The 12357-nt window shown below is 35.2% G+C and overlaps 1 protein-coding gene across 1 annotated transcript in view; it reads right to left on the bottom strand.

Moving 5' to 3' along the window:
• ABCD3 (ATP binding cassette subfamily D member 3) overlaps window positions 1-12357 on the bottom strand; it is an 83262-nt gene that overhangs the window by 59887 nt on the left and 11018 nt on the right. The window lies entirely within an intron of this gene.

Here is a 12357-nt window from a genome sequence, read left to right as displayed (position 1 = left end):
TGTCATTTCCACGTTACAAATGAAAAAACTGGCTTGGGGGACTTCACTGGCAGCACAGTGGTTAAGAATCCGCCTGTCAATGCAAGGGACACGGGTTCGAGCCCTGGTCTGGGAAGATCCCACATGCCGTGGAGCAACTAAGCCCGTGATCCTGCACTCTAGAGCCCGCTCACTACAACTACTGAGCCCACTCACCACAATTACTGAAGCCCACATGCCTAGAGCCCGTGCTCCGCAACAAGAGAAGCCACCGCAATGAGAAGCCCGCGCACCGCAACCAAGAGCAGCCCCCGCTCACCGCAACTAGAGAAAGACCCAACGCAGCCAAAAATAAATAAATAAATAAATTTAAAAAAAAAAAGGGAAGAAAAAACTGGCTTGGAAAAGTCAGTACCATGCCCAAGGTTCACGCTACTCAAAACAATATAATAGCACCCCAAAACAATATAATAACCAGGCTTGGCTTCTTTTTATACACACTACCATAGCACCCTATGCTTCTATATAACATTAATCACGTATTAAATCTCTTGTTTAACATATATTTCCTCCCAGTATATTAGTTCTATGAGATCAGGAGCTATTGCAGGTTGGCTTCTCCAAAGTAGAGGCGAGGTGGTGTTTGGAGTACAAAATGTTTATTAGAGATCAGTATCTGTGAAAGGAAGGCAAAGAAAGAAAGTTTGGGCAGAACTCAAACTGTGATATAGGCCAACAAAATTTCAGCCAACCAAGTGGGAAGCCCCGAATCAAATACTGTCCATCATAGTGCTCTGTGATGGGATGAAATGGTCAGGTCTTTAAACCTCTTTCTACCGTCTTTAAACCTCTTTCTAGCTCAGCATGCAAATGTATGCTGCTCCAGGGAGATCATGACCTTGAGGGAGGTAGCTCTGCAGGTAAGGCAGACCCTAGAGATGTGTGCAGAAGGGGCTACCTGGTAATCCGCACTCCTCATAGCTGGACAATGAGCCCTTCTTTGAAGGGGAATCTGGGTAGCATATCTCCTTGTCTACTACAGGGGTCATATATTACCCAACCCTGTATGTTCAATACCTAGTTGAGCCACAGCAATCTGTACAGCAATCAGTGAACATTTTCAGTAATAGGATACCACGTCACTGAATAACGCTAGAAAGGCAAACAACTATTGATACAATTCGGTAGATGCTATCATTTTTAAAGTGCTTAGGTTTATTACTGTTTCTAGTTTCAATTATACTGCAGGATTGTTCATCTGTTTTTAAATTTCCATGAGACCGCAAAACTGTTTCACAGAATGCCTTTTATATATATGTTCAAGCATGCACAGTTAATTATGAGCCCCTTTTATAAATAAGGCTTTCTAAATTCCTCTTTTTAAGAATTCTTTAATGTTTCCTCAATTTTGAAGATACCAGCTATATAAATACATATAAATTACTTAGGATAAATTAGAGCAGTATACTATATTTATGAGCTAAATCCATTAAAATAAAAGTATTCAACACGTTCGAAATATATCATCAATATGCACACAAAATGGCGAGGTATCTATAATACCTAGAACAATCACTAAATATCAGTTATCTCGTTACATTTCAGGGTATAACCAACTGAAGTTATTTTTAAATCTAATTTTGTGACTATGTGAATGATGACCTTAAACCAGTCTATTATACCAATATCAATGTCATGTTCAGTCAGGAGCTGCTCATCTATCTTCTTCTCACTCAATAAATCAGCACACTTTCCAAAATACGACGGCACTCCTGCATCAATCCTTTTCATTGCCTTGCCCAACATCCAGGCGTGGGCAAAGGCAAGGAAAAGAGAATCGCAGTACCAGGATAAGATATATAAAAACAACTTGGTTGCTAGAGTATGAAACAAAGGCACACAGAAAAGATACATTATCAAGTGCATGTGGTACTGAAAAGACAGGTAAATTATAAAAGTGACATGGTCAAGAAGCATTCAAACGTCTACTAATTGCTTACTACATGCTAGGCACTATTCTAGATCAGCACTTCTCAAACCTCGTGGTCTCAGGATCCCCAAGAACTTTTATATATTTGTGTTACATGGGTATTTATATGAAATTTCAACCTCATAAATTTTAAAAATACTTATTTACTCATTTAAAACAACAAACACATTACATGTTAAGTAAAATTTTTATAAAAATAGCTGTATTTTCTCAAACAAAATAATTTAGTAAGAAAAGTGGCATTGTTTTTACATTTTGGCAAATCTCCTTTATGTCTGGCTCAATAGACGACAAATGGATTCTCATATCTGAGTCTGTATTCGTTCTATCTACTGTAATTCAGATAGGTAGTTGTAAAACAGGAGTATTCTGATAACTGTGGATATTCTTCTGTGATACTATAATGCTGCAATGCAGTCTGATAATTATATCAATGAACTTGTACTTTGATACAATAAAATTCACTGGTCTATATTATATTACACTTTAAAAAAAAATTTATTTTATTTATTTATTTTTGGCTGTGTTGGGTGTTCGTTGCTGTGCACGAGCTTTCTCTAATTGCGGGGAGCAGGGGCTACTCTTCGTTCCGGCGTGCGGGCTTCTCATTGTGGTGGCTTCTCTGGTTGCGGAGCATGGGCTCTAGGCACATGGGTTTCAGTAGTGGCAGCTTATGGGCTCAGTAGTTGTGGCTCGCGGGCTTAGTTGCTCTGCAGCATGTGGGATCTTCCCAGACCAGGGACGGAACCCGTGTCCCCTGAATTGGCAGGCGGATTCTCAACCACTGTGCCACCAGGGAAGCCCCTATATTACACTTTCAATGGCTCTTTTAACCCACTCGAAATTTTCTAAGATCATGCATTAGTCATTTGGAAAATGCTGGTTCAATGAGTTATATAGTAGGCCTTGCAAATGTAATACATTTTATTATACAATATTTTTAAAATTGTATTTGTTAATATTACCACCAACCTCATCAGAAAGGTCTTAAGCACTGGGAAACCAGCAAGCTCATGGTAGCAGACAAGATTTCCAAATTCTAATTTTCACTTGAAAGCTTAAACTGTAACATTAGCAACAAACACTGCCAGTTGTTTTTCCTTGAAGGCATTACAAGAAAATGTCTGCAACATTCAAGGCTGAATAACCAGAGTTATTCAGTCTTTCTTTCAAGTAAAAATGATGTTCCACCAAAAAAACAAAAAAAAAAAAGTGGCTAGTTCAGTTCACAACTCAAACAACTGCACAGTGCTTTCCCTCAAGACAACCTATGTATTTGATATGCTACAAGAAGTGCTTTTGCAAATTTCTCATTTTTCTTTGGCAAAGACATTACAAAAAAGAAAAGACAAGAGCAGTAACCAGCTATAAAAAGTATAGGAAGGTTTTATACAAGAAATGTAAACTCAGGTTAACATTTGAGAAAACAAGGTAATTCATCATATTAACAGTCTAAAGAAGAATAAACATATGATCATATCAATAGATACAGAAAAGGCCTATAAAACCTGACACCTACTCATCCTAAGAACTCTCATCAAACTAGAAATAAAAGGAACTTCCTCAGTCTGATAAAGGACATCATCAAACACCTACAATTATCATCATACCAATTAACAAAAGACCGAATCTCTGTAAGATCTGGGACATTGCAAAGATGCCAACACTCACCACTTTTATTCAATATTGTTACTGAAGGACGCAGTGCAATAAAGTAAGCAGAACAAACAAAAGGCACATAGAATGAAAACGAAGAAGTAAAACTATCTTTATTGCAGACTCTATAAACACTATATAGAAAAGCCTAAGGAATCTACAAAAAAGCTAAGTGAGTTCAACTGGTTTCCAGGATACAACATCTATATATAAATACCAATTGTATTTCTACATATGAGTGAAGAACAATTGGAAATTGAAATTTTAAACATACCATTTATAAAAGCATCAAAAATATTAAATACTTAGGGCTAAAATTAAAAAGAAAAAAAAAGACGTGCAAGACTTGCATGCTGAAAACTACAACACATTGCAAAGAAATGTTCAAAGAAGACTAGATAGATATATATCATGGTCATGGATCAGAAGAATCAATATTATTAAAGTGTCAATTCTTTCCAAATTGATTTAGAAATACAATGAAATCCCAATCAAAATCGTACCAGACTTCTCTATAGAGAGTAACAAGTTGAATCTAAAATCCGTATGTAAATGCAAAGGACCTAGAACAATCAATAAATTTTTACAAAGAAGAACAAAGTTGGAGAAATTGCACCTAATTTCAAGGCTTATCATAAAGCTCTACTAATCAAGAGTTTGATACTGGAGTATAAACAGAGATCAAAGAAACAGAAAAGTCCAAAGTAGACCTACACATATAAGGTCCATTGATATAAGACAAAAGTGCCAATGGCAACTCAATGAGGAAAGGATAATCTTTTAACAAATGGTACTGGATCAACTGGACAGACATATGCAAAAAAAATCAAAAGGAACCTCAGATGTTATTGCACACCATATACAAAAATTAACCTGTAATGAAACAGAGACCTAAATGTAAGAGCTAAAACTACAAAATTTCTAGAAGAAAACAGAAGATCTCAGTAATCTTGAGTTAAAGACTTGTTAAATAGAACAAAGTACAAACTACACACAGAAAAAAAAAATCAATAAACTAGAATTTATCAAAATTCTAAATGTTTGTTTCTCAAAATATACTACTAAGAAAATTAAGACAAGCCACCAACTGGGAGAACATATATGCAAAATACATACCCAAGAAAAAACTTGTATTCAGAATACATAACAGACTCTTATAATCAAATAAGGTGGCAATTCATTTAAAGATTTAAACAGACACTTTGCCAAAGAAAATGTATGGATGGAAAATAAACACAAGGAAACATGCTCCAAATCATTAGTTCTTAGGGAAACTCAAATTAAAACCACAATGAGAAACCACTACACACATCCACTAGAATGGCTAAGATTACAAAGACTGATCACAGCAAGTGTTATCAAGGATGTGGAGCAACTGGAATTTTCTTATACTGCTGATGGGAATATAAAATGGTACAATCACTTTGGAAAACAGTTTCTTAAAAAGTTAAACATACACCTACCATACAAGCCAGCCATTCCACTACTAAGTATTTACTCAAGGAAAATAAAAGCATATTTCCATAAAACTTACACACATATTCATAGCTGCTTTATTTTTAATAGCCAAAACCTGGAAACATCCAAATGTTCATCTACAAGTGAATGGATTTAAAAAATTGTAGGTATTTCCATAAAATGTACTCAACAATTAAAAAAAAAACCTATTGATGCACGCAACATGGATGAATCTCAAAATCATTATGCCGACTAAAAGTAGCTAGACAAAAATGTACATAGTATAGATCCCACTTAACATGAAATTCTAGAGCAGTCATATCTAATCTACAGTTATAGAAAGCAGGTCAGTGGTCGCTTCAGGCTGGTGCAAGGGAGAAGATTGACTACAAAGGGGCATGAGGGATCTCTGGAGTGATGGAAATGTTTGCTATCTTGATGGGTGTGATGGTTTCACAGGTGCTTACATGTCAAAACTCATTAAGTTGTGTATTTTAAACATAAGCAGTTTATTGTACATCAGTAAAGCTTCAATAAAACTATAAAAGAAAAAGATGACCAAAACCTAGGGGAGACTTTTTCCTAAGAACACAATAGAAAAGTACATTTTCTTTGTTCTTTATTGTTGGAGGGGTGAGGGAGAAGGAGATGGAGTTAACTATTCCTTAATAATGCCAACAAAATATGTAAAACTAATAAGCAGAAACTTCCCCCAACAAACTATGAGACTAGGAAAAAGAAATTGACAAAAATTAAAAGAGAAGTTTTCAGATAACTTTCAGACTAAGTAAAAAAAAAAAAAGAAAACAATTCTGAAAACTTTGATCAGAGTTTTGTTATCCAGAACAATAATTCTGACCCTAAAATTTCTCACTTAGTTCATTTTTCTAGGCCAGTGTTTCCTGGACTTCAGATAATATATGAACCTCTCCTGAAGGAAAAAAAAATTCTTACAGACCCCAGCGTTGACTTAATTTGGTGCTTCCTTAAATATGTATAAGCGGGCTTCCTTGGTGGTGCAGTGGTTAGGAATCCGCCTGCCAATGCAGAAGTCACGGGTTCAAGCCCTGGTCCGGGAGGATCCCCCATGCCGCAGAGCAGCTAAGTCTATGCACCACCGAGCCTGCGCTCTAGAGACCACGAGACACAATTGCTGAAGCCCAGGCACCACAACTACTGAAGCCCATGCACCTAGAGCCTGTGCTCCACAACGGGAGAGGCCACCGCAGTGGGAGCGCACACACCACAACGGAGAGTAGCCCCCGCTTGCCTCAACTGGGGGGGGCCCGCACGCAGCGACGAAGACCCAACACAGCCAAAAATAAATAAATAAATTTTTTTTAAATGTATAAGCATAAAATTAAGTTAACTGACCCTTAAACATGAAGACTTAGGAGCACTGACCCTCACTGCAGTTGAAAATTCACCTATAACTATACAGTAGGCCCTCGTATCCGAGGCTCCAGATCCTTGGATTCAACCAACCATGGATCATATAGTATGGAAGTACGTATTTAGTGAAAAAAATCCACACATAAGTGGACCCTCGCAGTTCAAAAACATGTTGTTCAAGGGTCAACTGTATACATTCCTTTTGTTTACAGCTCTTCTACAACCACAAAATAAAATTTATCACTTAAAAACTAACAAAAATTTTAAAGCCAATAAAAATGGAATCAACATTCATTTAAAGTGATAGGTGAGATAACATTGCTACAACTAATCACCAGTGCTGGGGTAAAAAAGTAGAAGGAATTATTTATGTGTTGTATGTTCCAGTTAATAGCCAAGATTTTTAAATAATCTTCATTATTTTTCTTTTGTAAACAATGAACTGGCTTTAAATCACTGCTTCATTAATGTTGATGGGATAATCAATTTATTAGTACACCCCAAAACAAAATTCTAAAAATTAAAATACTCAGTGAAAATGTCATAGAACTTACTGCTAATAATACTAATAATAAGTGTTACAAATTGGTATTTATAGAGACAAATGGCGATCCATGCAATGTAACTGCTCACAAAAATATAATTTGCATATATATATAACATACATATACATACATACATATATACACACATATCCACCCACAATACATATATATACACACACCCACAATGGGCCACATGATCAGTCAGCTCTCCCATCACTTTTCTCTCTTCAAGCTACCATGAAATACCTTATTCAGAGTATACCATGACATCTTATGAGGCCTTCACTTGGTGTAAACACATAATCTACATGTCAGCCCTATGTTCTTTAACAGTTTGTGACAAAGTAATACACTACTCAATTGCTCTACGTCTTTTTCATGATTTCAAACCAAAGCTTCATTATAAGATTTCAGTTACTTAGAAATTCTATGAAAACACCTTTCACCCGTAATTATCACTACAAAAGAAAAATTTAATAGCAAAATAATTCAGTATGAATACTAAGGTTGAAGATGATTTGCTTAGTTTTACATTACTACACTTCAGCCTGATGTAGGTTCTAATGCAGCAGATTTGTCTACCATACATGTGGTCTCTTTTGATGGTCACTTAAGCAACAATTCAAACACAAATACGGGTACAAAAATCTGCAATACTATGGTAGTCATTCAGACGATCCAGAATGTGCTTATACTAATTTATTTATAATTTATCACCAAGATGAAAACACAAAGTTAGAAAATTCTCATAGAACTTTAGGACCCTGAAGAATGAATCATTAGATCCATTATCTCTAGGCCCTAGAGATACTACATTAGAACACCTCGGTCAAAACCATGATATCAGCTATCACCCATTCTCTAATGACTCCCCAAATCTCTAGCTCCCTCATCTTTCCTAAGCTCCTGACTTGAATAATCTATTTTTTTAAATAAGGTATCTGTACCTGGATCTACTGAAATCATTTTAAACTCAACATGCATCTATGTCTGAACTTACCTTTCCACCCCAAATCTACCTTTCCACCTTCTCATCCTGAGCTGGGCCCTAACTCAGTGAATATACCTTCTTCTATCCAATCACCTAAGCCACAAACTTGGGAATTATTCTTAGATATTCTCGCTTTCTCATACTCTCCCTATCCAATCTCTCTCTATGCTCTCCTTTTCCTCTATTGCAACGACTTCAGTTCAGGCTATCAAAACTTCTCATGTAAACTAACAATTTTCTCACCTGCTTTCTAAGTAGGTTCCTTATCATTTCTATTGTCCCCCAGTTCAAGTCCTTAGCCATATCAAATATAGCTGTGTGTGTGTGTGTGTGTGTGTGTGTGTGTGTGTGTATGTGTGGGCACACATGTGCACGCACACAACCAAGGTCAATCAGGGCCCAGAAATGATGAAGATGTGAACAAAGGTGGTGGCTATGGAAATAGAAAGATGAAACAAAATTGCTAGAAATAACAGGGTGAGAGAATAGATAAGAGCTAAGACCTAACTGAATATGGAAATGAGAGGAGAAGAGCAAAGACTTAAAGAACTATGTAAAAAGATACAGGAGGTATTAGAAACCTTCCGCTCCAAACTTATGCCCTGAAAGGCAAAGATCATTTTTCCTCAGGTCTCGCAGCTTGCACCCTAAGCGACCCGAGGACAGTCATTCCATTTACCATAATAAAGAATAACAGTAGAAGCATGCAGGGAAATAATAATTGGACTCATTATAAATGTGTTAAATTTCAGGTTCCAATAAGATAACGATACGGAATTGTCCAGAAGATTTTTTTTTTAAGTTTAGATTTGAAGTTCAAGAGTGGAGATGTTGATTTGAAAGGAATTAACATGACAATACTGTGAATATACAATGATATAACTCCTTTGGGAAACAAAAATATGAAATCTGAAATGTGAGTCTTACACCTGTTTATTAAGCTACTGTACTAAAAATTTTAGTATGTGCTCTTAAGAAACTTGGTTTAAGTTCTTCCCTGACTGATACTGCTCCCAGGTACTTTAACAAGTAAACTTTCCTCTTAAAATGAAAGTATGTTTACTATAAGCCTCAAAATTATTCCAAGTAATTTTAAATAAAATGTCTAGACCATAATCAAAAATAACCAAGCACATAGGAAACTACACTCCATAACCAAGAACCAGTAGAAATGACAGAAAACAGGAGCAGACCCAAAAAGATTTCAGATGTTGGCATTTCCAAACATACCCTATAAAACAATGCAGACTATATTTAAAGAAATAAACAGATAAAATAAAACAAAGTATCTACCAAGATAAGAAAATAATAAAAAGCTACACAGACTTAAGAAAACCAAATGGAATTCTTAAAAATAAAAATACAATTAAAATTAAATATTTAATCAATAGGTTTAACAGATTTCACACAGCTGAAGAGAAAATTAATAATCTAGCAGCTAAGTCAGAATTGACTATACAGAGTATAGCAAGGAGAAAACAAAAAGACAGCAAACAAAGAAATAAGAGACAGTGGTTACAATAAGACTATCTCAGTTGGTGTCCAGGAAGAATAAAGAAAGAAAATGAGGCATAGGTAATGGCCGAGAATATTCCAAAATCGAAGAAAGACACCAATCCACAAAAATTAAAAGGCCCAGTGAATTCTAAGCAAGACAGATAAAAAATAAATCCACACCTAACCATTACTGCCAATCTAGAATTAAACATTCAGGAAAAAAGACACTTACATGAAAGAAGGCAAATAAAGACATTCCCTGGCAATATGGAGAGGGTTCATCATCAGCAGACTTGTACTAAAGAAATTTATAAAGGACATATTATAGGGGAGAGGAGGGTTGATCTCAGTTGAAAGGTATAGATTGCAAGAAGGAATGGAAAGCAAAGAATGTGGTAAATATATAACTCTAAGTAAATATTATATAAAACAATAATAATAATGTCTTATAGTACTAAAAAAAAAAAACCCACAACAAATGCATCTAAATAAGGAGGAAAAGTTAATGGGGTCACTGCTCTGAAGTCCTTTTACTGCCTGGGAGAATTATGAAGTATTTCTTATTGATTAATATTTAGACTTGAAAAGGTAAACAGATGGCAAAATTTCTAGGGTAACCAGTAAAATTTAAAAAAAAAAAAATTTATATAGAGAATAACTTCCAAACAACTAAAAGAGCTAAAAATAAAATGAGGAAAAAAATCAATACTCTAACCACAAAGCAATTATGCTGGTAATTAACAGCAAAAAGAAAAATACAAGAAAAATTCCCAAATGTTTTGAATTTCTGGTATATTAAATACTGAGACAAATTCCTAAAAAGGAGGAATCTTTTTTCCCACCCTTGAATCTGGGCCAGGCTTGTGACTTGCTCTAGCCAACAGAATGGGTGGAAGCCTTTCTGCTTTCACCCTGGCTTCTTGGAATGCTGACCTGAGACCACCATGTAAGGAATTGGTATAGCCTACTGAATGATATAGTCACTTAGATGAAAATCAAGGCATCCCAGCCACCAGCCAGCACCAACTACCAGATATGAACCTTCCAGTGCAGCCAATCCTCTACTGGGTTCCTCATAAGGGAACCCAAACAAAACAAGCAAAGGAACTACCCAGCCATCCATAGAAATAAGGAGGAAAAATAACTGTTGGGGTGGTTTGTTATACAACAATAGGTAACTGACATAAAGAGATTCGCTTTGGTTTGTGAAAAGTCATGGGTCAAAGAAATTTTTAAAATATTTGAAATGAATGATATACATATCAAATGATATGTTTACAACATAAGAGTTTACATATCAAAAAAACTGTGGGATGCAACTAAACAGTGCTTAGAGAACTTTATAACCTTAAACGAATACATTAGAAAAGACGGAAAATTCATCATCTATGCGAACATTAGAAAAAGAACAAAATTAACTGAAGTATAAAGAATAAAAGAATACAGATAAAAGCAAATAAAAATGAAATAAAAGACACTCAACAGAGGTAAAGCAAAACTGAAAGTCAGATTTTTAAAAAAATTGACACCTTACAAACTCATGGCAAGATTGATCAAAAAAAAAAGGGCACTATAACCAATTTTAGAAATTAATCTATTATTTAGATGAAATCCTCATCAAAATCCCAACATGCTCATTCTAAAATTTAAATAGAAATAAAACCAATGCAAGAGTTGATACCTGAGGCACATTTCATATTTTTATAAGATTCACTGCATTCATAAAGGTTCCTCCAAAGCATCTATAAGAGAGCATTAACTACTTATTTACAAGTAGTGAATCATTAGGTTCATAATGACACTTAAGAAGAATTCATTGGTCACCTCCAGAGAATAACAAGAAACTGATGTATAATAAAGAAGCAAACATCCATCCTGCCTTTCCTAACTGAACTGTACCACTGGGGAACCAAATAGATGAAGAAAACTTCCTTTTTACAGAAGCATTCCACCTTATAAATGAAGTAATAACCGAATTCAAATATCATCATTTTGTAAGACCTAATAAACTCATTGTTCTAGGTATCAAATATCAGTGGCTGCTCAAATCACAAAAAGAAACCACCAGACCTTATATACCTTGTGACAGAGAGTATACCACATCAACACCTAGGAAGCATTCTTGTCCAAAAAATAAAAACAAAATCTAAACTTTAGATCCAACTAGCAATTTACAGGAAATAGAGAATGAAGAAAAATTATACAACTGGCATAATCCAAATTACAGAATATGTATAGGTGAAAACACCTGGTTGCTTCAACAAATAAACTATAACAAAGGGGAAAGAGAAATGGCATGCAGACTCATAGATTAAGAGAGACCTGAACAAAAAATCCCACAAACACATCTGAATTATACTGCTTAGGAGCGCACCTTTGGGTGATAAAATTATAAAGAAATGCAAAAATGTAATTACTATAGAAGTCAGGATAGTACAGGGAAGGGGCTGTGACTGGGAAGGGGCATGTGGCTTCTGGGTAGATGGCAAAGATATTTCTTGACCTGGGTGGCAGTTACAAAAAAAGTCATTAATTTATATACATGTTTTATGCACTTTTCTATATTTGCTGTATAATATACAATAAAAATGTTTTAAAAATCTTAAGAGTATTTCACCATGACTATATTTTAAAATTAATATACCACAATAAAATTGTTAATCTAACAATTAACATAACTTTGAATTTAACATTTTTTCTTAGCCCCTGAATGATTCTTGACTGTTCTTCTGAATCTGAAACCGAGTTCCCTCACTGAGTCTATGATTACTCTCTCTATCCAATTCTTTATTCCCTTTTTTGTCCCCTCTGACCTCAATCCTGTGCTAACTGAACACTAATCAACCAGA

Source organism: Delphinus delphis, chromosome 1, assembly GCF_949987515.2.
Source record: "Delphinus delphis chromosome 1, mDelDel1.2, whole genome shotgun sequence".
Taxonomy (NCBI): Eukaryota; Metazoa; Chordata; class Mammalia; order Artiodactyla; family Delphinidae; genus Delphinus; species Delphinus delphis.
Note: the sequence above shows the minus strand (reverse complement) of the source record. Positions and strands in the feature narration are given on the sequence as shown.